Below are 27888 nucleotides of genomic sequence, written 5' to 3' on the forward strand. Positions count from 1 at the left end.
TGACACCCTTTATGTATCAGCTACTTACACAATGCCTTCTCTACTTTGAATACACGTAGCAGGCCCGCCTCCAGCCTCCACGGGTCCCTTGACACATAGCTAAAATGAAAGCGAAGCCTTTGAGAGGAGGGTGACCGTCACCGTAGTAACTGGGCCTGTCCCCTGCTTCCTTCCACTGCTCGCTCGTTCCCTCTGGTGCATTATTCGCCCTCGCCACCACTTTTCCGTCATGCAGATTCCGGGGCCTGCTTAGTTCTTCGCTATCCAGCCGCCTGGGTTAATTAGTAGTCTCAGTGTGTGGCTGGGAAAGCAGCGGTTACACAAAAGAGCTGTTGCAGCTGCTCCTTGTTTGGGGATCAGAGAAGAGGAAACCTGCAGCCTGCGCGAAACAGGTAGGAAGCGGCGACAATGGCGAAACTTGGCACCCGGCTTTATTTTCCTGCGCTGTGGGTTGCTGTGAGAATAACACGGGTAGAGGCAGGTCAGAAGACAGCAGGATGCTGGAAGGGATGGGAACGGACATATGGGAAGCAGGAACAGCTACTCCTTGGAAGATGCTGCACAAAATGAGCATCGCTGCATCCCGGAACGGCGTACACAGTGCGGTGTGATTTTTGCAGTTCCCTAATTATGTGTGCCCTGATTGGCAGTTGTTAGTCTTGTGTTGTGGGCTGTGGGGCTGACTGTTGTTTTGCAAAGACGGGAGTGCTCTTTGTGGCGTGGCGAGGCTGTGTTTACGGGACTAGCCGAGCATCCTCTTGCTGCTGAGATGCTGAGGGAGCCCCCTGCGGTCCTCCTCGGCGCTGGGTTGGGTGGCATTTTTGGCAGGTCGCCCCCTCTCTCTCTAAATAGGCAGCATGGATGGTTTAGAGCGATGGGTGAGTTGCGCTGCTCTCCTGAATGCCCCTGTGTCCCTACCCTTCTCCCCTGCCAGTGGCGTGTGTGCTGGACACTGATTTCAACCCTGCGCTGGCCGTGCGTGTATCCCGCACATTGTTCGCAGAGAAAGGTGTGCCGTGGTCCACGCCGGAGACCCCTGCCAGGGACTGAGCGAGACCTGCCCGGGCGTCTGCTCTTGCCCCGCTACTTGCAGCGCGTTACTGGTGGGGCTGAATTCGGGGCCTTTCGTCATCCGACTCTCTCTCTCCCTTCCTAATGAGGTCTGCAGGGATCGCTCGCCAATTAGAAATTCTCAAACTGATAATCCTGCTTATTACGGGGTTCTGCCATGTGCCGCTGCCCCGGCTCTTTTACCATTGCTTGCATCTTGCCATCGCGCCGCGGAGCGTGTCCTGCCCACCCGCCCCTTCATTAACATTAACGCCAGGCCAGGGCTGCCCCTCCGCGGGGCACGCGTAGACATGGATTGCCTTCCTGGGCTGACAGTGAACGGAGCCTGATTTATCGAGGTGGCCTCCTCTCAGGACCGCGACGTCTTAGCTCGGAGTGCAGGCAAGGGTGAAGAGAAAGCAGGCTGCCAAGAAGGGCCATGCATGCTAATAACTGCCCGAGACCTGGCCACGGGCAGTAGCAGGGGACGACCCCCAAAGGAGAGGATGTGGCGCAGCTGCAAGAGCTGCCGACTCGGGCGTTGAATGTCAGCGTGAGCGCAACATCCTGTTATTCTGGGCAAATCACTTAACCCCCTCGTGCCCATAGACAGCGCCTGGATACCCTCACGGGCTATATAATTCTACTAACCAAGGCATATCCCCATGCAAGCTAATAAGTAGCTCAGTGAGTTAATGCACCTGCTCTATAAAGGCGATGTGGGTTAGACAGGTAGCGGGGTTGAAGTCTAAGACCCTACTGATGGCTGCTATGGAGAGTATCATTTTGGTAATAGAAACCCTTGCTGTCAGCAGTGCTGTCCCGCACAGTGAGCGCTAAATCCGAGCACGTGTTTCGTGTACATCCAATTCATCGTTTGAAAGGAGCAACATGGGGAAAAGAATGTTTGCAAACATGTGGACTAGTCTGAGCCTCCAAACACCTAAACTTGTTTGTTCCTTCATAATTGATGCCATCTTCTCAGATTGTCTTCTTGCCTCTGTTGAATTATTGCTATGTAGAACAGATATTTTATTATTTGCGTTTAAATATTTAGCAAACATGCATACCAATGGAGAAATTAAAAAACTTGTAAAATATGTTGCTGATTTAATAACTGTTTTTGAGATGGACATGCAAACTACACTTCAGACTTGACTATCAGCAGGGTCGACTCAGTTATTCCCTCTCCAAAGATCAGTAACGAATATTTTTGAGTTTAAAAGCAAGTATTGGTATGTCGTTAACACAGAAAATCAAAGTAACATTTTTTATACCAGCACTAATGATTATGACACCTTTAGAAGTTTTACTGTTGTGAGTTGTTATATGGGTGCGAATATTTTGTTTATGGTGAAAAGGATATTATTTGGTGAAATGTACATTTGATATATACAGCAGCAAGAGGTACCGTTTAGTTCAAGTGCTCAGAGCTGTATGTTATCGTTTTTATGAGAGCAAAGACCCTAGCCATCCGAGCAGGCGGCGAAATGCAGAAGGATGGGGTGCCCCCACAAGACAGAAATATTTGAACTGGAGTAATTATGCTTAAAAGAAAATCTTTGCACCCCGAAAACATTTTCTCTCAAAGAAAGCCCCATGTGCAGTGGCATTTTCTTTATTCAAACAGCCCTGCATTCATTCCTGTGTTTAGAAACAGGAAGTGCTCGGCCCAATTTGTTCAGTCGCAGTGCTTTGCAATTTTGTTAAAAATGATGGTTGCGGGGTAATGTGCAACTTTACCTGGGCACTGATAGCGCCTCCTAGAAAGAATTCAAGACATACCAGGGACATTTGAAATTTAAGGGTACGCTCTTCTAGCCCATTTGGGGCCCCATTAAGATACGACAGGACAGTAGCTCTTGGCGGGTGGGGGAGAAGGGGAGGCACGGGGGGAGGGTGGGGTGGGGGTAGCGGGGCGAGGGGTAGGGGGGGGGGCAGCGACAGGCACCTGACAAATCCTAGTGAATCCGCACCTGGTGAAACTACCTTCGGGCCTGAGATCTCAGCAGTGAGCAGAGGCTCCAAGCAGGCATCGACCTGACACTGGAGAGTCCAGCACCCCCCCCCCCACCAGCAGCCTCTGGGTCTGATGCTCTGCCTTTGACCCTCCCACCATACCAAGCCCACCCCCACTCCCCATTTACCACTTAGTCTAAGCAGACAGTAATTGGATGCTGACAAGTACCTAGAATCAGTGATGACCATTTAGAAAAAGACCTGGTAAAACTTGATTATTGTCCATTCCGCTGAATGCAAGTCATGATTATGTAGGTAATCGGTCCCATAATAGGTGAAACGAAAATTCCAAAATTCTTATAGGCATTTAGTGTGTACAGTGATCAGCAGAGTGCTGTCCAGAGATCAATTGTATGGTAGCAGGATAATCTCAAATATAAAAGGTCTATCACAAGTCAAGGCACTATGTACATTTTTTTAGTAAAATAAACGTACGTTCACTCACAGCTGCCTTTAGAGGACTAAGGGCCCCATTTTGAGTTTGGTGGTCAGATGGGCCTCCAAACCCACGGTGGCAGTGCGACTACCGCTACATCAGTGGTTCGACCACCCGATGACCAGTCGGGCGGTCAGACCGCCATGAGACTGCTGCCAGGGATCCACGATCCCTAGGGGTCTTGCAGCAGTCTGAGGCCCCTAATATGCTGGCGCTGCCCCTGCAGCACCGCCAAGCATATTAGGAGTTTCCTCACTGCCACAGTTTCATGGCAGTGAGCCCGCCATGAAAAGTGTGGCTGTGAGGAAACAAAACAAAGGAGGAACTACAAGGCCCCTGGTGCTCTGCGCCATGGGACGCATGCAGGGGGGCACATGATGTACCCCCTGCCGCCATGTACCCGCAGTTCCTGCAGGGCATGGACTTGACAGTCCATGCCCTGCAGGAATGTGCAATGGTGTTCCCATTGTGGTGCCTTGCTAAGGCTCAGGCATGCGCAGTAGCACTGCGCCGACATGAGCATGCCACAGCAGGACCGCCCGACCTGGATTCCGATCGGAATCCTGCTGGTGGTCGCATTATGGCTTTGGTGGTGTGGCAGCGAGGGGCTGGCCAAAGTCATAATAAGGCCCTAAGACATTGTTTGTGCTTTGCTCTGCTCTAGGATGCGGAAATGCCATCAGGTTGGACATGCGTAGGGTAGAGCTGTTTGAGGCTCCCACCAATTATAACTAAATAATTCCACTCTAACGGATTCGCTGTAAATTTTTTATTGTTTTATCACGTGTGTTCTTCCCCCTGAAGATGAACATTATTTAGGAACCCTGCGTTAGATCAGTTCTTTCCGTCTCTCTCCCCCACTCTTCTCTCTTAAATCCATACAGTATAGATTGGACTTTGATGTTGAAGTGCCACAATAAATTTACCTTGATTAGTTTTTGGAGTGGGCTTGTTGACACGAGACGGTCATTTGAGAAATTAGGTAATTAATCTTAGGGTCCATTTGCACACATGGGCAATTAGGTAATTGACACTGGTAGTCATCTGGGAATCAGAGTCCAGGTCAGCGAGAGTGTGGAACAGACAGGGAGGACATTATGAGTGTTTTAAGTCTCTACATTTTCATGTGCATCCCTTCATGACGTGACCGTCTACCCAATGGGCCACAGACTACATATAGTTTAGGGAGTTAAGGCACCTTCTGCAGAGATCTCTATGTACCCAGCATGTTTCAGGGCATACTATTGGTGAGATAAGTAGGTGATTAATGCACTTGCTGGAGAGAAATGTCTGTAATAGCTGCCTGCTAACAGGTGTCAATCATCATAAAATAGCTTGGCTGGTTAATGTGCTTGCATTTCTTTGAGTTGGTGCCTGGGTTGCAGAGATGCGTGTGTTGCCTACGGATCATAAGTTACAATCTAGTGACACATGCACTTGCTGAAATAGCTGTATGTCATCTGCAAGGCATACATTTAAATCCTCCCATTTAAACTCCACCTTTCATTATGCTAAAATTGAGGAAGACCTTGCAGTCCTTATGCAGAGGAAAGGATGAATGTTTCTGTACCTCTCTGAATTCACAGCTAACCATCCACTCGACAGATATGTTGATTAACAGTAGATTCAGAGGCAGTGGAATGGGATAAGAGAAAAAAACAGATACATTGGACTTTGCTAAGTGACACTGAATCCTACTGTGTCGTGCACATGTCTAAAGACAAGATTAAGGCTCACATTATGAGTTGTGGTATTTCACTTGGAGCAATAATTCCAGGACAAGTATCCCAAGTCCCAATTCCAAACGTAGCTGGGCCCAGAAGTATGGGTCAAACCAGCCCGCTGACCCTGGAGTGGTTCAGATGCTGCAAGGGCAGAGAATGTGGGCAGCAGCATTGCCTGGCCCACCTGTGCCCTGCAGCACTCTGGCGGAAGCAGACAATGCTCCCCCCGTAGGCCCAAGCATGCCCCGCACCCCTGCTCGTCCACAGGTGTATCTGCCCCCCGGTGTCCCTGCACCAAATTTTAGTCAACACAAAATGAGGGCCTAAGATGTAGTATCTTGGCAACGTGTTGCAGGGTGTCATGCTTTCTAATACAATGCAATAAATAAAGTGCGCTGCTGCCTCTGAGGCGCCCCGGGGTTAGCGGTTGTAAAATGCACCGAGGAATAGGCCCCTAAATACAAAGAGAGTAATTATCAAACAGATATGTTTTCATTCGTCTGAGTAACATTGACTCAGAGGGCACACATTGGAGAGTTCGAGGCAGCGAGTTGCAAAGTTTGGCATTACATAAGAAAAAGAACGCCGCCTCTTCGAGCCTTGGGACACCTAATAGCTTCTGTCCATGAGATCGAAGCGTTCTTGCCTGATGCTGGGGGAGCAGTCTTTTCGTCAAATAACCAGGGCCCCTGTGCTCGCCAGCTCATAGGCCAGGGTTAAGGCTTTGAATTTCATGCCACTGGCCACAGGCACACCATGAAGCCTTCTCAGATGGGCCAAGACTGGGCCACGAGCAGGAAACTTCAGAATCAGCCGAGCTGCAAACGCTGAAGCAGGTAGGCTGGTAAACAAAAACACGATAAACCTTCAGAGTATCTGCTCTTGACTCTTGATCCTGAAAACAGAAACACACATTGTTTCTGAAACTAATGCCACACGAGAATCTGTTTTTTGAGAACATGCTTTCTGGTTAAATAATATATTCAGGATGGTTTCCTTAAACTGCAAATAAAATCCATTTATCAGAATTAAAAAGTTCGGACGAATACTATATAATTACTTCCCTCATGTACATTGTTATCTTAATACAATATGTTCACACGAGGAAAAATAGCAACGTTTTGAAAATGATTGCCAATGCTTCCCATTCTTCACGTTGATAAACAAAATGGGAACATTAAATATCTGTTTACACTTCTTTCAGGATAGCTCTGAAACAACTTTTGCAATAGCTTTTGTCTCCACAGACACAATCAGCTATCTAAGCATACATCTCTGTATTCAGTTTGGACTTATGTTGTTTCTAAAAATGATTCAAAACCATCACCAATGTTTTTCATCAACTCAGGCAGCAACACCCTGACTGCAGCAACAGTGACTTTTGACTGCCAAGCAAGGGTGGTCTCCACCTTGAGAATGTTTAATATAACGTTTTAACACTAACACATATAATATAAACACATGTATTTTTTAATTCTAAATATTTTAATTAATTTAAGTTATTCTCTATGGTTGTTACTTTAAATCCCTGCCTCTGATGTTTTCTGTGGGATTCTGTTGCATGCCTGTGAGTGTGTAGGCTTACTCCAAGGCTGGGCTGGAGTTTATTTGCAAGTGTGTTGTGGCATTTGGGACTGCAGTACCTTTAGACTTGTCGTTTATTGAATAGCAATGGGCTTACCCTTTTCTGAGTGAGTGTTTGTAGTAGCATGTCCCTCTTTAGAACTCTCACATTTCTCCTATCTAACCCCCTCCTATTTTGTAGTAGGTGTTCAGCATTTCCAACTACCCCCCTGGTCACACTCACATTGACTACAAAACTGTACACTTAATATATAGACATATCTACCATTTTAGCAGAGAGCTCTGCATAGAAAAGGTAGGAGAGGCGGAATCAGAGCTCACTGCCCATAGATTAGAGAATAGTGTCACGTAGTACGTGAGTAGTTCTATGGTCGCTCTACTTCACCTACTACAAAATGCAGTGAGAATAATCCACCTCATCTTTTTCATCCTTTAGCAAATAGGAGATTAACAACTGGAATTCTGGGGATTGCACTGCACAGGGCTCAGATCATGTCACGCATAATCATGGAATGTAGAAAAACAGAATGGTTCAGTGGGACCCTTTATTTTAGTTATGACTCTAACTCCAAATACTTATCACTATTCAACATTTATTCTCCAAGAATAGCTATAGTTCAATTTTTACATTAATTCACAAATTGAAAGTGTGATCGTATGCAGCGTTTACAATGGTACATATAGACAAGCGGGATGACCTTTTAAGTTTGTGAATTCAACCACATCTTAATTATTTATTCACAGATTCTTGTCTACAATTTAATTGTGTGATAGACAACCCCATCAAATATTGTCGATGTTTCTAACCTGTAATCGGAGTGCAAGAGTCTCTTCTGGAGGAGAAATGCTGTCTGGCGCTTCAGCTATCGCAATGAGAATATACGGAGAGGGCAATTTCCTATCAACAACAGACTTATCTTTTCCAATGTAGAAATATTTAATAAACCAGAATCCTACCTCCACGCAGTACACATTGCTCACATGCTCGGGTATCTGGATCCACACTAAAATAAGTCAATGAAACATTTTCAGAATTTATACTTGGTGCCTGTTCATGGTACTATAGTGTCAAATTTCAGATGGGCCTGCCACACAATTAGACAAGAATCTGTGAATAAATAACAGAGTGTGGTTATTTTTACAAACTCAAAAAACACATCCCACTTTTATATATGTATCATTGTAAAAATTGTACACTATCACACTTTTGAGCACTGCTCCAGCTGCACTTTTTTATTTCACACAAATGTGGAACTATACCTGCTGTTGGAGAATACATGTTGAATAGTGATAAGAAGAGTTAAAGTCATATTAATTACAATAACTAAAAGTGTCCCACGGAATCATTCTGTTTTTCTTTACTGGATACCCCTGTTCTGGGTCTGAGGATAAGGGTAAGGTCCTGTGTCTTTATTATACATAATTATGGAGGCCTTGGACACCATTGGAAACAAATGAGATGGAGCAAAAGAGCTCTGCAGACATATCAAAAACAGTCTCTGCTTGGATATTGAAAATAGTTTATTGACTAAGGAATACCATCTTTATGTAATAATGCAATTAACAGACAATATTTATGTTTTGAATGCATGTGTTAGAAGGTCAATGTACACTCTATTTTTTTCAGTATGTATTACCTTAAACACCACAAATGTTCAGAAAGGCTTGGAGTACATTTCCACTTTTTTCAAAGAATTGACATATTTATGATTTAGGTAATGCATAGTGATTGTGGACAGAACATAAAGGTAAACCCTTCATAGGATATGTAGCTATACAAGCAACCAATCTGTTGCTTGTATGCGATGCAAGAAATAGTAAAGAAAAGGGGTAGAAACCGTTTCATTAAAGAATTAATGTGTCTTAATCTTTTTTTCATATGTAATTGGACACTGTTCAGGTCTAAATTTGGAAGCAGCTGAATTGCATTCCTTTGTGTCTAAAATCCTTTGACTGATGGTGGTTATTTTGATTCATGTTACTATGCAGCAGTTTATTTGAGTTGATTTCAAAATTATTGTAGGCTTGTTTGCTGTTATTTCTTTTACTTCATGTGTCGATCGAAGAGTTTTCGGGCGGATTCTTTTGCTTTGGAAACTAATCAAAAGATCATTGTATTGGTGTGAATCATGATATGCCTTAAGTGGTTCTGAATGTGAAACCTGAACTGATTCGGGTTGTTATGATTTATATCTTTTGGAAGTGGTTCTTTTTCATTTTTTTATTGTGTGTGGCAAAAAGGGTTGGCTGTCGGGCGGAGGGGTTACAATAACTAAAAAGTATATTTACTTAAGTCTCTGCTATGGTTGTTGGATGTATATTTGAAGGAAGGGTCCAAACGCACAGCCAGTAGAGTTTAACAATTTCATCTATTTATTTTTAAAAACAAGGTAAAATGTGAGATGAAGCAACAAGCTAAGTCCAGTGCATTTGCAGTATAATTGAAGGTAAAATAATCTGGCAAACTCTTTCAGATATTACGGCTTGCATGTTCAGTTTTGCTGAAGAGTAGTGAATTTGTTGTGAGCTAGTACTGTATTTCATTAAACATCGTAAAATGAGTTTTCTTTGGATACCATGTTGTTTTTCAAATCTATTTTGATCGGTGATTGCTTGGTATCAGTGCAATCTTTATTGTTTATGTTGTGCCTTTTACTCCTCTCCTGCCACTTCATCCTCCTTAAAACGTACATAGAAATTCTATCTATATTCTCAAGCTTTATAGGAGATGATCTCTTTAGCTTCCCTGAAACTCTGAGGCCATATTTCAGAAAAACACTCTCTAGCTGCAAATCTAGACAATCAGCAGCACTATGTGAAAATTTGAGCTTCACAGTAACAAATTGAATTCATATTTATTGTCTACAGAGGGCGGCATTCAAACTGTGCAGAGATAATAAAACACCCCAGAACAATGAGGCAGAGATCAGTAGTGCTGTGTTGAGAGGGCCCCAGGCTGATTTTGCCCTAGGCTACTTTCAGCGTCAGATATCAGTTCCTGGTAAGGCTTGCACCACTTTAAAAATGTCAAAGGATTTAGTGTTTTGGGAACAGAGCGTCACATGGATTAGCAAAAGAAGACTTTTAGAGCTCAAAAATCCCACTTGTTAAATTCCAAATGTTTGTCAGAGTACATATAGAATTGAAAGGCAATACTAATCTGCTGCACATTTTCCTGCATTTAAAACAAATGCTTTTAGGTAGTTTGGTACAGCCATTAAAACACCAAAAGGATTAACACTTCGAGTTGCATTGGAGCACCTCCAGTTCTATCAATAAAGGGATATTTATTTTAACAAGAATCATACGCACATATCCTGTAAGGTATCAACTTTTCTTTATTTAATTCAGTTTAAGAAACCTCATTTTACCAAGAAACCGTATCCGGTCACGTTCATTCAATGCATTGCCAAAATATAGCATTTGGGCATCTGTTCCACCTTCTTCAAGGAGGCCAGTGAACTATAGGTTTTTCACAATGCAGGGGAATATCAATGAAAGATAATGTTAATGTGAGTAGTGTCTCTTTCAGGTTATAGACACCAGCCGGATAATCCCATGTGAATGGTCATTGGTTGGTAAGTAAAGTGAACTGTAAAACCCCCAACCTAATTGGAACCTCAGTGTGATATGCATTGGCCTTCCTTGTGGATGGATAAATGTCGGTGCAAAGGTCAGATCATCTGAAATCAATTTTCACGACTGCATCCTTTTAACTGCATAGCTGGAAAAGGTGTTTGGAGGGTGCTGAGAGGGGAATGAAGAAATCATGATAGAGCAGTGACTATGATATCTGCAAGAGGTATCATACTAAAATGAATAGATTGTACACAGCTCACACAGCTGATAGCACTATCTGTGTTGGGCATGTTTTAGCTGAAAGAGTGGAAAATAAATATACACTGTACATGATCACTGAAGAATGCAACATACTAAACAGCACTCAGGTAGACAAATCCATTTCTCCTATTAAATGATTGACTAGCATTGCCAAACCACCGTGTTTCCTCCCACGCTGTCACACATGCAAACTGTTCTTGCCCAGTTCTATGGAGAGAGGCTGAAGGTTTAATGGACTTAGCAGTGCAATTGAAGCAACAGCAATTGTTCAGTTTTTTGGACCATGCTTGTCCAATACAATTCAGCTCTTGGTAATACAATGTGGACTTCAAAACTGATGCAGGATTTTCCAAATGCATGACTACCTAGAGCTCTTTAAAACACCTCTAACCTATGGGGCCACATTGAGAAAAAAATAATCTTTTGTAAAAAAAACTTGTCCAGAGTTGATTCTGGGTGCAGACTTCAACAATAAGATGAGGGGACTTAAAAAAAAAAACTAAATTTACCAGTGAAACAATGGGTTCCACTGTAAGCAATTTTTAACATTGCAGGAATGGCCAATGTACAGAAGAGCTATTGATAAACAGGAGAATCAGACTAAAAACTGAGCCAGTTTAAGTGATATCAGGTGTTCGGAGACCAACCTGCCCCCAATCTATAATTCCCACAAGTTCACTAACTCATATAACATATTCCCCCAAGGGCCAATTTTACAATGTAGGGGTGTTGAAAGGGATTGTTTATTTATAGTCACCCTTGACTTGCGTGTAAATTTAATGACGCCCACCCTTGTGGTAAGGACTGCCTATTGAGTGTCATTGTCTAAATGCAGAAACAGAAAACCACAAAGAGGCTTATGTACACACTTGTTGGACAAAACCTTTTAGTAATCAAGCAGGTGCAGTTCACATGACTGGCCTGTGCATGCTCTACTGAAGTCAAGAATCACAAACTTTTTCAAGCAATATAAAGAAACGTTATATAGTTGCAGGGAGCTTATCACCTTCTTCTGCCCCTTGGTTTGTAATCACATATGAATACACAAAGATAGAACACATATCCAGGGTAGCATATAGCTTTGCCTTGCAAGGAAAACAATCTTCTTGTTCTCTGTAGAAACAAAAAAAACGTCTGCCACCACCACTCTCCCGCCCCTCTGTCCATTAGGAGGAAGTAGAGGTTTAGGGTACATCAAGCAACTTTCCTTTATTTTGCAAACAAGCATGCCTGTTCTCACACAGTAAAGCATGGCTACTGACATACTCTTCAATAAACTGTGCCCCCTCTTTAGAGCCAATACTTTGCCCCTCTTTAGAGTCAGTTCGTTGCAAAAACGCCTTTCCAAAGTACTTACTTAAAAAAAAATACTCCAAAGAAATGAAACCCACTGAAAACAGAATTTATCCTAAGCTTTTCTCCCAACAACCACATACATGTACAAACTGAGCCCAAGGATGAAACGATACTGAACAACAATATAAACATGGTAGACTCTGTTAAATCCAGGAGCATTGTCCTGGACAATCATTTAAACTTGCAGTTGCATGTTAATAGTTTCAGCAAGGGATCTCAATTCCAACTTCGTATTCTTCAAGGTGTAAACAGTTCAATCCATCTTTAAGGGAAACCCTAAACATCATGTTAAAAATATTGAGCACAAAAATAATATTATCCTACACTTATGATGTAAATAGCAAAACAATAGGGAAAAAATACCGTTATACACCAATATCTAACACAAACATCTTTTATTTTTATATAAACCTAGTTAAACGTTAAGGGCCTGATTTGGATGTTGGTTTGAAAGCTTGTCAGAATGTGACTTTGGGGGCCCATCGCAGGCCCCCCTTCACCCCAGGGCCTACGGTTGTGGGCCTGGGAGCACCTATTATGCCTCCTTGTACACCCTGCACTGTGTGGCAGACACCCTGAGGTGCCCGCCACACAGTACTCAGAGATTTACAGAAAGTCTAATTTCTCTATGGGAGCTTGTGCTGCAGCCAGTTTCCAACTGCCGCACAAGCTCCCATAGAGAAATGGGAGTTTGCGACTGCACATTGTGCAGTTGCATTGTAATTGCGGTTTTGGGACCACCGGCCAGAGGTAGGTTTGTTCCGCAATGTAGAGATGCCAGTCGGAGACAACTCCGACTGACATCAAATGAGGCTCTAAATATATTAACACTAAACAGTGATATAATGTAAATGAAATACATTTAAATAATTTAAAATTATATATCTAAAAAAACTTGTGTGTTTATATAAACAGATAATTCTAATTTGTTATAATTTACTTATTTTTTTGTAAACTTAAAAAAATAACATACACACAATAAATTGCAAACTATAACAAATGAACTGGAAAAAAGCCTTAAAAAATACCAATTCATTACAGATACAAAAAGTAAACAAAATAGTTATATTTTACTAAAAATATATTACAAACAAATAATATAATGTTAAATACACAGTAACATAATAATAATAATAATATAAATCTAAACTATATAAAAAACTATAACATTGTAGAAATAATACCTAGTCTATTCACACTCCAATCCCTGCAACTGTAGGGAAATTGATGTACTCAGGAGGGGTAACATTTACTATTCCCACTCCAGTCTGTGCAACAGTAGAGAAAGCATTGGACTCAGAAGGTGGGCAAATTACTATTCCCACTCCAGTTGCTGCAACAGTACGGAAAGTGTTGGATTGTGGAGGGGTACGTTTTACTATTCTCACTACAATCTGTGCAACAGTAGGGAAAGCGTTGAACTCAGGATAGTTAAAACTTACTCTTCCCACAACAGTCTGTGCAACTGTAGGTAAAGTGTTAAATTTTAGAGTTGTACAATTTACTATTCCCACTCCAGAGAGAGTAGTTCACTTCAAACAAATACAATGTTTGAACAACTACATTAAATAACAACAGATATTACTATTTAAATCTAAAATACATATATATCTATACACATTTATTGAATGACCGAAAATACATATTTATTATGATGTTTAATACACATTTTAAATTAAAACAAATAATATAATTTAAAAAACCACGCTATATTTTCACTCTTATAACAACCAACACATATGTTATTTAAAATGAAAAACATTACACAATTAACACATAACATAATAACATGTTTTTAAACAATAAATAAATATATATATATATATATATGTATTATTACTTAACTTCCTACCCTATACCTCTACAAAGTAAACAACACACACTTAAAATTATAATAATGCAAATGTTACATAATTATCAATTAAATAGTTAATATTAATGAACTAGTAATAAAAGAATTGTATTTAATTAACTTCTCACCCTCTATCCCTGCAAACCAAACAATACACACCTAATATTTTAAAACTATCTGAATTACATAATTTACATTAATGCAAATACGGATATGTGGTGGTAGTGTTTCTCTAGCAGAGAAAACGTCCGCACATACAAGTAATACAGTTCTCAAAGCACGTATACGTGTAATGTAAATTATATACAATTGTTTGTATGAGGTGCACTATTTTCCTGTTATACACCCACCACCAGGGGTGTCGAACTAGCAAAAATTGCTAATATTGAGAACCAAAGAGAAAAACAGGTCTATCAAGCACTCTCAAAATTATGTAGTATTCCAAATGATTATTATTGTCATTCACAAGTTTTAAGGTTAGAGTTCATTAACAGGAAATGGACTTTCAAAATACGGATCCAGACCAGATGTTAGACTTCAAATCTTTATTTCATATACAGTAAAGGTATTTCCAGCTTGTCCTGCCGACACGTGTTTCGCCTCATGGAGACTTTTTCATGGTCACTTGATCCTATTGGTATAGAGCATGAAACGACGCCCAAGTTATCGTTCAATGTTTAAAGTAGTAGACTTAATCAATTCAAACGTCTTGCTGCGTGAAGGTGGATTCGCTATTCTTAAGTTCGTAGGGGGACCATGATAAGTCACTCCTTTAGCGCATCGTAACGGGAAAAACCTCCACTGCTGTCAGCTACCTGAGACCAAGATTATAAGGATTGCGTCCCTTTGAAAACCTTTTTTGGATTCATATTGCCTGTGTGACTCTAGAGCTCCTTTACATCTATACTGGGAAACAAGATTCTTGTTTTTCAACATCAATGCGCAATTTCCTTTTGCCTTGAAAAAGTCTCCATGAGACGAAACATGTGTCGGCAGGACAAGCTGGAAATACCTTTAATGTATATGAAATAAAGATTTGAAGTCTAACATCTGGTCTGGATCCGTATTTTGAAAGTCCATTTCCCGTTAATGAACTCTAACCTTAAAACTTGTGAATGACAATAATAATCATTTGGAATACTACATAATTGTGAGAGTGCTTGATAGACCTGTTTTTCTCTTTGGTTCATAATTTACATTAATGTTCAATTTAACAATTAATACAAATTTATATTAAATTAATTATATTTAATAAACTTTCCACCCGTTACCCCTACAAACACAAACAGTACCTCATATATAACTGAAACAATTTCTTAATGACAAAATTTACATAATTATTAATTAAATAAGAATTAATATTAATTATACATAATTTTCATCTAGCCCTTTACCCCTACAAAACCACAACATGCACCAAAAATATTAATAAACATTTTAATTACTGCACACTTTACATATTTATAATTAAATTACTTCCCACCCTTTTTCCATACAAACCCCACCACCTTCTCCTAAAACTTAACATAATAAAAAAATTACATAATTAATTATGAATTAACATATTTAAATAATATTAACTATAAATAATTTACCTCCCACCCTGTGCCCATATAAAACCCACAATCAGCTGCGGCACTAAACAGATTCAAAAAAACTATTACATTTGAATTTAAAAGCAACAAAAAAATTAAACTATAATAAAAACATTAACAATAATTATACACACAATTTAGAACATACAATTAAAATATGTACTAAAATAATTAAAAAATATTAACAATATATTTGTAAATGATATTAACAACATATATATTTTTGACATCAATGTTAACAACATAGAGCCTGACTAGGATGGTGGGCGGACTCACATCCTTCCGCCATTGTAACGGAAATGGGGGGTGCCGACATAGTGTTGGGGGTCCCACACGCCATATTACAATGTGAACGCCACATGTTTTCCATTGTAGCGGGTGCTGCTGGCTGCATCACCCGCGGCAATGGAAAAAAAGGATGTTTTACATATCTCTGTACTATGTGACAGGCACCATGCGGTGCCTGTCACTTAGTACAGGGATGTGTAGTGGGGCATCATAGGTGCCCCCAAAGGAATGGGCAAGGGGTGAAGGGGGGCCACAACGGGCCCCCAATGTCCATCCCCACCAACCTTTCCTTGGCGACAGAACCGCCATGGAAAGGCTGGCAAGGAGGGACCATCCTAATACCTAATACCTAAGCCACCATAGGAGAGATCGGAGTGCCCTCCGATGGAGTCCGTCGGATCCTTGGTGTTCAGTCTCTCTGACCGCCACCCCTCCAACCAACATCCTAATCAGCCCCGTAGATATTTTTAACATTGATATTACTTTTCTTAAAATTGATATTCATGTCATCTATATTTTTGCACACGACATTTGTACATCACAATATTTGAAACTCAGTATTTCTGCTCGTCGCTATATTTCTTTTATATTTTATCTGAATACCAAGCTTAGGACATCAAACAAGTGATTTAGGCCCTAATTTTGTTGAGGCTGGACTTTGGTAACTCCCTACTAATAGGGGCTCACATAATTGATTACAAGTAGGGATTCCCATAATTAACCTTACAACTTAACAGTGGTCTTACTTGTTGGTACAGGACTGGTCTCTGGATCAGAAAGAAAATCACTGTATCTCATCCATTCTGATCTCTCAGAAGAGGTTGCCTATTAAAGCAAGGAGCATCTTCTGACTGCATGATGCATATGGCTGTACAAGAGGGCAACCTGAAGTATCCCATTCAGAACAACACATTTCAGAAGGCCAATGGCAAATGAGGAACGCTGTCACCCTTTGTCTTGAAACACCAGCTCTGAAGAAGAAAAATCCACCAACATAAGTCTCTGATGGGGAACGTTATTCCAAATTTTGAAATTCCATTCCTCTTAACATCACAACAGTGTCCTCTCATGAATCATTTCGAAGAGAACTGAAAAACCTACTGTTGCAGTGCAGACCCTGGGGGAGGTCATTCACCCTTCCTTTCTCGAACATCTTAAACAGATCTTAATTTTAATGAACAATTGTACTTAATATTACACATGTGAATGTATTAACTTCTAAAGATTGATGTGTTCCTAATACTGTGTGAAGCACTCTATCATCATTGGGTCTGGTACTTATATGAAAGTGTGTAATAAAAGCTATTTGAAAATTATAGCAAAGGAAAACCTAGATATCCAAATGTTTTTAACCAATTTACACCTCTGCAAAACCCCTCAGAATCTGCTATGTTTTATGACAAACCACAACTTTTGCATATATCCATAACATAAGAACCTACTCTTTATATGTAGGTCTCCCTTAATTCAGATGCTCGACACGCGTCAATTGGTGGACAAGAAACCTGATGACAGAACAGATAAGAAGGACCGTACTCATGTAGTCTTCCAAACATTACCCTACTTGGTTTCCGGTTCTTTCTTTGCTCTCTTAGAAATGCTGTCCATCTACATCTTTTAATTTGTTCATTGTTTTGTTACCACATTGGCTCATTTGGATGTTGTTCCATGCATTATCTACACATTGTTTTACCTATTTTTTCCATTGTTACCCTTAAACTTCACTCTTTTTCTCTCTGATTAGTGATGTCTTGTTGGGTGATTAACAGTCTTAAGCAGAATAATGCTTTCCCCTACACTACATTTATTGTCTGAAAGAATTTGTTTTATATCCTGCTGTGCTTATTTCAGTTTTAGCCTACAAAAAGTCTAAACTCCCCTAAGTAGATGGTAACCTATCTATGCTTTGCGACTGAAATCGTAGTTGCAAACCATTGCAATATAGCATTCTCAAACGGACTTTGAAAAAGACACCCCTCCCAAATTGTGATCAAGTATGCATTTTTAAACTCATTTGTAAACCTAATTTGTAATCGGGTAAGCAATTACTGAATCGCAAATTGGGTTTAATACATACTAAAATGCCATTTAGCAGTTACAAACCCTGTAGTTTAGTGAATCACAGGGTTTATGAATGTTAACTGGATTACTACATGAGGCCCTTTATGCTTGAAAGTGGAATTAAAATACCATTTTATAGAATGCCAAATCAATGTACTGGCATAGAAGTGCCTGCTGTTACAGTGACAAGCTCTTCTGTCTCTGACATTATGGGAGAAAAGCTTAAAGGTTTTTTCTTAAACAGAAGAAAATGTTGTTCCTTCTTCAGCTTCTCCTAGATCTCATACAAGATCAAACCAAATCTTGGCATTTGAGAGAGCTTTATCCCATAGTTCTCTAGCACTGCAGAAATGTCTAACAGTCATTTTCATACTTAGAATTTATGGTCAATAATTGCTTTTAATTGAGCCAACAGTAAAGGCAGTTTTGTAATGACATTAATAGAAAAAAGACCTAGGTTTGATCTTGGCTAGACATCTGTATCTACTGACGTTTCCTGCAAATATATTTAGTTGCTGGTTCATTATTTGTTTGTATTCATCTTTACACAAAGTGCAATCGACTTTCTTAGTACCTGGTGTGGAGCTTTGTTATCGGTTCCTCCTGTGGAGGAGGAGGAGGAAGAAAAAGGACCCACGACCCGCATCACCCGCTGCGCGGATGCCGCTTCGAACCTGGTCCCTGGGGAGGCGCTGGATATCTGGGAGCTGCCATTGTTTTCCTCGCTGTCTCGGGGCTCAGAGGGGCTGTGACTAACACTGCAGGGGCTCCGTTTATCAGGAGCCCCTGCTTCACTTCTCCCACCTGGTCCGTGTTGCCTGGACAGCCCCACCCCCTGGTCAGAGCGTGCACTTAACTACCGCTCACTCGTACAACTAGTGGGAGCATCGACTTTCTTAGTACCTGGTGTGGAGCTTTGTTATCGTTTCCTCCTGTGGAGGAGGAGGAGGAGGAGGAGGAGAAAGGACGCACGACTCGCAGCACCAGCTGCACGGGTGCCGCTTCGAACCTGGTCTCTGGGGAGGCGCTGGATATCTGGGAGCTGCCATTGTTTTCCTCGCTGTCTCGGGGCTCAGAGGGGCTGTGACTAACACTGCAGGGACTCCGTTTACCAGGAGCCCCTGCTTCACTTCTTCCACCTGGTCCGTGTTGCCTGGACAGCTCCGCCCCCTGGTCAGAGCGTGCACTTAACTACCGCTCACTCGTGCAACTAGTGGGAGCATCAACTTTCTTAGTACCTGGTGTGGAGCTTTGTTATCGTTTCCTCCTGTGGAGGAGAAAGGACCCACGACTCGCAGCACTCACTGCGTGGGTGCCGCTTCGAACCTGGTCTCTGGGGAGGTGCTAGATATCTGGGAGCTGCCATTGTTTTCCTCGCTGTCTAGGGGCTCAGAGGGGCTGTGTCTAACACTGCAGGGACTCCGTTTACCAGGAGCCCCTGCTTCACTTCTCCCACCTGGTCCGTGTTGCCTGGACAGCCCCGCCCCCTGGTCAGAGCATGACCTATATAATATTTCCGGGTTACCGCTGCGCTGGAGCGTGCAGGAGCGTCCAGGAAGAAGCTCGGGACAAGGGCGGGGCCATCTGTGGCCATCCGAGGCCAGTAGAGGCTGGGCTGAGCCACCCTCCTGTTAAGTAAGACACTTGAAAATGGGCTTTGGTGTTCTATATTATCATACCTTCGTTGTGTTTCATGGCAGTTAATCGTAAGAATGTACAGAGAGTGGGGGAGGGAGTTGCGGGTACAATGGATGCTTTTCTGATTAGAGCTGAATCAGTTTTACAACGCGAAATAGCCCTGACTGAGAAAAGATTATCGCTAAGTTTAGCTGAGGTGCAGAAGAGGTCGTCTTTGGGTAAAATCAGTAATGCTAAATCACGTGCAGTTAACCTTTACCCTGTTGCTCTTATTAACAAGCAGGGAGCTGAACAAGGGCTCGGTATTGGCCTTGACGTGGATACATCTGTAAAAAACATGAATGAAGTTATCCCTAATGGCCAGCCCCCTCTTTCACCATCACCTCTTTTGGTTTCAGCGCGTATAACTCCACCCTGCCCCATAGTGGTTTCACCCAATATATCACGCTTGTCTAATACCCCAAGGTCTTCTCTGGTCACTTCCTCTGAGGAAGATACATCTAAATCTAGTCCTATACTAAGAGCGAGACTTCGCTCACATAGACTAGGTACAGTACATAAGGGACAAGATCAGGGCCCGAAGAAAAATATGGCAATCCCTATAGTAAAGAGCAAAAGAAATAGTAAAGAAGTCGAGGGAGCTAGACCAAAAATTGGAAACACCCAAGCGGGGGGTAGGCAAATGGTCTTAACAAAGACAAAGACCATTAGCATGCAAACAGACAGTGGTAGCACTATTTTGGATATAGGGTTGGAGAGATGATTTGGGAAATTAGAAATAACGCTGAAGAATTCCCTTGAAGCAATGATAAAAGAGAAAGTGGAGGGCCTTGATAGCTAGTCTAACACAATTCACAGTGAGAATAGAACATTTGTGTGAGAAATTGGGGTACGAGGAAAGACCTACCAGCTGGAAAGGGAGTAACCCCACATCTCTTACCACCTCAATAGGAAGGGAAGCAGAAAGCCCGGCGACACTTACAAATCCCCCACAGATGGCCGCCTGCCCGATTGAGGGTAGAAAGGACCATACACATATTTTAGCATGTCCTAATACTGGAAGGGCAGATAGACTGACAGCCAGGGAAGTCCGAGTAAAACACCACGGTATGACCAAAGTTTATAGTCCTAAGGGAACTGATTTGACGCCAAATACTGACGTCTTACAATTACCCCCGGAATCTTCGCCATACGTAATAGTTCTTTCAGGGGTACCCTCTTTAAAAAGGGACCAACAAGAATCTTGGCAAAATCTCCGCAATAAGGTTGTTGATTGGTTGGTAAAATTTAAGCGGCTCCATCCAGCCGACACCCACGACATATTGATGGTCCGCAGGGTAGGGTGGCTGGGGCACTCATTAAAAGACATAAGAGGAAACTGTGTGGTTATCAACTTTAGGCGCCCCCAACAAGCTAAAAGGGTCTTGCAATGTATGGAAGAACTGCACGGTAGTAGTACGCTTATAAGTGTACTGCCCTTGGGTTACTTCTATAAGCCAAAGTATGATGGGCATCCAAGACAGCAGTATCTAACTATCCCTCTGGAGAACAGATTTGATGGTCTCAATAATCTTGAAGAGGTAGACTGACTACTTAATTCTAGTGCCATTATAATCCCCCAGGAAGAAAACATTATAGAGCTAGAGAGGGGTAAGGTGATAGAGACTTCTACTACTAAGCAAGCACCAAATACACTGGGAGGGAGCATCATGGACTTTGGTGATGGTTTATTACCCTTACCTAGCAATAATAGCAATAATAGCATCGAGATAGAAACAAGTAGCTCTAGTAAAATCCTAAAAGGAGGAACCGATGATATATCCTCCGCAGTAAGCTAGTCAAGTGAACCCACTACTAATATCTTCCCACGATAATCCGGTTGTTAAATTTATGTCATGGAATATAGCTGGCCTAGCTAGGAATCTCAGGGATACTGTTTGGTGTACTTACACTGATGATTATGATGTAATTCTTCTGCAGGAGACCTGGGCCTTAGATACTCCACACAGGCTTGGTTATAAAATCTGGATAAGAATCTCTCTGGAAATCGAAGTTACCCCTCTCTCTATTCCATGCAAGGACCTACTAGGTGTAAAGATGGTGACAAAAGATAGAGAAACTATATACTTAATAAATGTATATAATAGGCCAAATCCCCTAAACAAGGAATAAAAGGTGATAGAGTATTTGGACTCTTATCTTGACACACTAGGTCCCAACATACAAGTGATTGTAGGTGGGGATTTTAATTGTAAATTTGAGCCAGTACTGGGCCTTGATAATCTATTTGATGAACAGGATAGAGCTAATGATATCCCTGCTCTAGATAGTACTGGGGCAGTTAAAAGTACGGTGGCAGCAATTCAGATCTTACAGTTAACTGTGGGACACGACCTAAGGGCTTGTAATGGCCGTTTTCAGGCAGATAAACCATCAGCTCCAACATTTTGTAAAGGCAATTCCAAGTCGCATATAGATTTTATATTGGTCTCCATAAGTCTATGGTATTTAATCACTGAATTCAAAGTAGACTTTAGGACAGAGAGCGACCACCTCCTGCTTGAACTAAATCTAGATTCCCAGCCTTTTACATCTAAAACAGCTGTAGATACTGTAGTAAATAGTACTGATGGTGAACTCCAGGTAACAAATAATAGGCGTGCCCTGAAATGGCCTTACATTTTGGCCAAAGAAACAACGCTGGTAAATATTTACAACACCTTCTCAGATATTGCTGCATCCTGCCAGAATCTCTCATTAGGCGCCCACGGTGTACTAGATATGCACAACCAATTGATTGAGGCTTTAACACCTCTTCTTAGTAAAATGTATGATAAGGACAAGAACTCAAATTGCAGTCATTCAGTCTCAGGCAACCCTTGGTACACCAAAGAATGCCGTCTAGCTAAGTCTCACCTGATTCAGGCAGTTAAAACTAAGAACCCACAGGGTATGAGAGACAGCAGACATGCATATAATAAGATTCTAATACAGACGAAAAAAGCGTGGGATGAGACAATCTGGGAGGATCTCCTAATTGCTGCCAGAATGAGAGATCAGGGCACTTTCTGGAGCTTAATATCAAAGGGTAATAGGACAGGCAGATCATCTAAGGACCTTTACTTAGACCACTTCTCCAAATTATACTCCCAAAATGAAGTGGGTTCGTGTATAGAAGAACAAGAGGTCGATCTAGCCCCCAGTACAGTTTCCTTATATTTTAGTTTAGAGGAGACTATCCAAGCACTACAGGCCATCAAACCAGGTAAAGCCCCAGGACCCGATAAGATCCCTGGGGATCTTTTAACACATGATATGGAAGTTTGGGGGCCTTATATTAACTTTTTATGCAATTCTATAGTGGCAGGCACGCCAATCCCTGAGACTTGGAAAGGGGCAGTGTTGGACTTGGCCTTTTTTCCCCCAAAACTTTTCGCTTTTTGCCCCCCTAATTTGAATGACTCCCCCATGGTATTAAATATGTATGGACCATGTGTGGTAAGAGTTGCCCTGTTGTAAAATTAAATGTTATTAAATGGTGTGCAGAAAACAATCCCCATTTTAAAAATGTACCTGACTAAAATGTACTGTGTTCTTAAAATGGATGCCATGGCCCTGGGTAGTGCCACCTGACTGCGTTAGGTCAGCGGTCTAGATAATATTACCCAGCTACCCCTAGCTTTTGGAGGGAAAGCCTGGCACCCAGGGTGCTCACCCCCTCCCCTAGAATCAGTTTAGGCCAGATTTGCCAACATTCCGGAAGGTGCTGGCACTCTGAGGGAGGAGGGTATAAATAGGGAGAAGTGCCACCAGAAAGTCAGTCAGCGCTGGGACAAAGAAGAGAGGGGACCTGCTGTGAGGTGCTACCGCCACATGGACCTGTGAGCTGGGCCCTGCACCCCTATAAACCCCCCCCCTCTGCTGTCCCCATAGGCCCCTGACAAGGGAGGGCCCCTACCCAGGTCCCTGACACTGTGGGAACCGGGAATTCCGCCAGCGTTGCGATGAAGAAGCGCCCAGGAGGTGAGAAATAGGACTGTCTACTCCCTCTGGTGAAGCTGTGCCCCTGTGGAAGCGCTGGGTCGTGAGGAGCTGCTTGGAGGAACTGTTGCCCGTTATGAGGTACTGTCTGGCAAGCGCTAATCTGGGGAGGTTGATGCCCCAGGGAAGTTGTGGCCCCCTGTGGAAGCGCTGGACGGGGAGGAGCTGCCCAGGGAGGATTGTGCCCTCAAGGAACTGTGTCTCCTAATCTGCCCCTGGACTGCCTACCAAGCGCTGTAGGGAAAGAAGCGCTAGGGCTGGTGTGGCCCCCGGAATGCTGCTGGCCCTGGAAGTGGTGTGGGCAGAGGGAGGAGCAGTGCGCTGTGAATAGCGCCATTCTCCTGAGGAGAAACACGCTGGAGGAGCCTACCCTCGTGTCAGCGCGCTGTCTGCCATATAATTAAATAATAAAAGGGAGCCTACCCCTTATCACAGCCGGAGATCACCGTCGCAGCCCGGGTGCTGAGGAGACTGTGAGGGGACTTTATAACAAGAAAGGGAGCCTACCCCTTGTCCTGTCCGAAAATCACCGCCGCGGCCCGGCGCTGCCTTGAGGAGACCCCCCCCCTGCTGGGGTGTGCAACGTTGTGGCAGCCCCCGATGCCAGGAGGGGGCCGCCGAAGTAGAGAGAGGGCCGCGCTAGGCCCTGAAGCCGTCCCGGCCCGTGTCATGTGACGGGGGTGCCAGGCCGCGTCATCGGCCCGCCCCCGCCAACGCCGCGCACGGATTGGTTGTCGGCCGGGAAGGCCGGGAGTGGAGACGAAGCCCCGGGTCCCCGTGAGGTAGGAGGGGGGACCCGGGTGAAGAGTCGTTGCGGGGCCCCGTGATCGCGGGAGGGGAGCCCCGATTGAAAGTGACCGGAGCAGGAGCCTACCCTGCCGGTCTGTGCCCTGAGTGTGGGGCCGGGAGGATAGGCGGGGCCGGGGCACACTTTCGGTGCCAGCCCCGCCTCCCCAAACAAAGCCGGGCAGCAGGAAGAGGCCTGAGAGCGGAGGAGGGAGCCCCACTCGGTCGAGAAGCCTGCTGCAAGACCGCCCCGCCGGGCAGGGCACCACGAGAGCAGCGAGTCGCCTGCAGGGCTCCGTGTGGTGGAGGAGCCCTGCCATCACGCACAGGAGCCGGCCGGAGGAAGTCTGTATTCCTGCGGGGCTCCCAGCCAGTGAGGAGAGTCCCGCACACCGGCACAGTGAAGTCCTGGGTCCCCGTGCGAGAGAAGGGGCCCGGGAGAGAAGCAGGGAGAGGGCCCAGACAGAGGTCGCAAGCCCCGTCAGTCGGCACCTGCAGAGGTGGAACTCAAGTGCCTCCGCCGGTGAAGAAGGGCCCCTAGTGTTGCCGCAAGTCCCGCAGCTGGTTGCAAGGGCCCAGAGGGGGGGCCTCGAGGCACATTGTCGGTGCCTGCCCCCCCCCTTATCTCGGAAGCCCTGGGAGAAGGCCGCGTGGAGCCTCCGGATCGGCCCCCCCCTTGACAAAGGGGCCAGCAGTGTGGATGGAGCCCGGAGCCAGAAACCAGGAGTAGCTGGTGAGTGAGGCCTCAAGCAAACTGTGGGGAGGGTAGAGAGGGCAACGGTACACAGGGTCAGTGTCCGCCCCCCTCCCTGTCAACTTGTAAGGGCCTGAGTGCCCAGAGCCCGGGTAAAAGCCGCTAGTGACTGCTGGGGGACTATCAAAACCCAGGATTCCCATTAGGCCTTTTTGAACTGCCTATAGAGACCCCTGCTTACCAGGAAGGCGAAAGGGGGAAATACAAGATGTCCTCGTGACCCCCAAGGAACAGTTGTACATTCATCGACCAAGGGTGATAGGCCTAAGGAGTAGCACGTGTTACCGGGTGCCTTATTCCCTGTGCCTAATGAGATGGTTACTTCCCCCATAGTAAAATGTAGGTTAAGTGTCTACCCGTAAATGATGAAATGTTCCACGCTGGTCTCTGTTGTGCTAAAATACTTATTAGAAGGTAATGGAGGGCTAATTCTTTATTGAGATGTGTTGCATTGTTGACTTGCTCCCTTTACTCTACTCTAAGGGAATGTAATGCTGAAATGTTTTACTCCTGATTCAGGGAAGAGTAATTCCAACTTAATGCTGCAGCTACTGACAGGTGCTTCATTTGGGAAAGTGTTTACATCTAATGAGATATCTTACATTGAAAGGAGTGTTATGTCCTCATGCAATGAACCGCTTATTCCTACTGACGGAAAGGTGTTAACCTGGTATAAGTAATTTTATTCCTGCCTAGGTCCTTACTGGCATATCCAGTCCTGTGTCAGGAATTGTCGGGGTACGCCCCATGTTAATGGGCCAGACGGGCTGATTTGTTACAGGTGTTCCTGTCCATAATGTACCGTGATGTCCTAATGTTTTTCCCTAACAGGGGTTGGGTTGGCGTTATGGTGCATGGTGTACTTACGCTAATGTTGCAACTTACAATTTCAGCCAACCCCCTAAGGATGAGAGCCTGAGTTGGCCCCACCAGATTGGCCCCAGGTCTAATGTTCATTTAACCACCCTTTTTCCTTTCAGCATGGACTTTGGACTCAACCCTTTTTGTCCCATGTAAATAATCCCCCTCTGAAGTACTTGGCTCTGGTGCCAGTTGGCGCCTTGTTGTGACTACCACTATTTTGTTCCTTTTTACCTTGCAGGTTGGAGACATCACTAAACTTAATCTTTTTCCAACCAAAGGTGGTGTCGTGACTCTTTTGTGGTGTGATTGGTGTGTCGTCTGTGGATACTGCGTGAATGCTTCACATGTCTTCGAAGTTTGGCCTGCCCGCTTGATGCCATGCTACCCCCTTGGAGATTTGGGTAACCCCCATTTCTTACAGGCAGAAATTGTAACAATTTTTAAAAACGGGGATCGTTATGACCCAGCCAATTACCGCCCAATTAGTTTAATTTATCTTTTACAGAAAGTTTTTGCCAGACATATTTTAAATAGACTTTTAGGATGGATGGAGGAGTCACAGATACTGACTAAATTCCAGGCAGGGTTTAGATAAAAAATCAGCACTGTAGACCAAGTATTCAGGTTCACATGTATTTGCTGGAAATACATTAATATAAGGAAGGGTAGTTTGTACGTTGCTTTTATGGGTGTGAGGGCCGCTTTTGACCTCGTCCCTCGCACCCTTCTGTGGGATACATTAAGAAAATTGGGGGTCCCAGGCGAACTTCTTGCAGAATTAATCAGACTTCATACAGGGAATTACGCCAAAGTGAGATGGGGGAAGGGAGGAGAACTTACAAAGGCCATACCAGTGAGACGGGGCGTGCGTCAAGGATGCGTGCTGGCGCCTACGCTCTTCTCAGTGTATATCAATGATATACCTACATACTTGGGGGATTGTAGCCATGACACCCCGAAACTGGGTGATGAAGCGATCACGGCATTACTTTTTGACGATGACACCATCCTCATCTCACAGACCCCGAAGGGACTCCATAATTTGGTGAACACATTTTATAGCTATTGTTTGGGAAAGGGAGTAGAAATCAACTCATCCAGAACAAAATATATGTCCATAAACCCGCAAAAATCATTCAAGAAAAATTTGACCCTAAATAAGCAAAAATTAGAATATGTGGGGAGTTTTAATTATTTAGGTATTATGCTGGATAATAACCTCTCATGGAAGGGGCATTTAGAGAAAAGTAGACTATCCCTTAAACAAAATTCGTTGCCTATCATAAAAGTACATGGCGGGAGTCACTCTAAGGCTATTACACCAGCATTGGAAGTATTTAAAGCAAAGGCCTAATCAGCGGCACTCTACGGTGCTGAGGTTTGAGGGCCATCCTGCAAAAGGAACTTTGAACGGGATGAAAACAACTTCATACGTGGGTTACTCAAAATACCGATTAGAACTCCTTTAGTCCCAGTGTTTTTGGATATTGACATTAAACGCATAGACTATCAAGCTATTTTAAGGCCGTTACTCTATTGGGTAAGGTTATGGACTACTCCGGAGTTGCTTAACTATAGAAGCGGTCTAACAGAAATCATGCAGATTGATGAGTATAAGAATTTAGCATGGATAAAAACATATTTCATTTTGGTGTATTAGGGTAGGGCTTTCCCATTTTTGGGAAGAGCCCCAGAGCATGACATCTATCTGTGAAAAGCTTTTAAAGTCCACTTTTTGGTCATACATCAAAAATGAAATACTACATAGCTCAACAACTGGTACCTTAACTCAGAAGGTTTTGATTGTAAAGGATAGTGCTTCTTTTGAACCCTTTATGAATGAGATAGGACCACCGTTAGCAAAATCCCTATATCGGCAATTTAGATACGGGGTCCTCCAGACGAATGTAAATACATTTAGGTGGGGGGGCAATAAAGAGACTGATCTCTGCACCCTTTGTCCGCAAAAGGCGAAACAGGATGATGTTCATCTACTCTTC

General features: G+C 43.5%; 1 protein-coding gene across 3 annotated transcripts in view; it reads left to right on the forward strand.

Moving 5' to 3' along the window:
* The first annotated feature begins 283 nt into the window (after window positions 1-283).
* The window catches only part of APBA2 (amyloid beta precursor protein binding family A member 2), a 1219434-nt gene continuing 1191829 nt past the window's right edge, over window positions 284-27888 (forward strand). For 2 of the 3 annotated variants that reach the window (XM_086958387.1, XM_086958390.1), the window contains exon 1: window positions 284-392. The gene's annotated coding sequence lies outside the window, so the exon portion shown is untranslated. The remainder of the gene's footprint in view (window positions 393-27888) is intronic. The other variant, XM_086958389.1, reaches the window with a different exon arrangement.

This window comes from Lissotriton vulgaris, chromosome 2_1 (genome assembly GCF_964263255.1).
Source record: "Lissotriton vulgaris chromosome 2_1, aLisVul1.2, whole genome shotgun sequence".
Classification (NCBI taxonomy): domain Eukaryota; kingdom Metazoa; phylum Chordata; class Amphibia; order Caudata; family Salamandridae; genus Lissotriton; species Lissotriton vulgaris.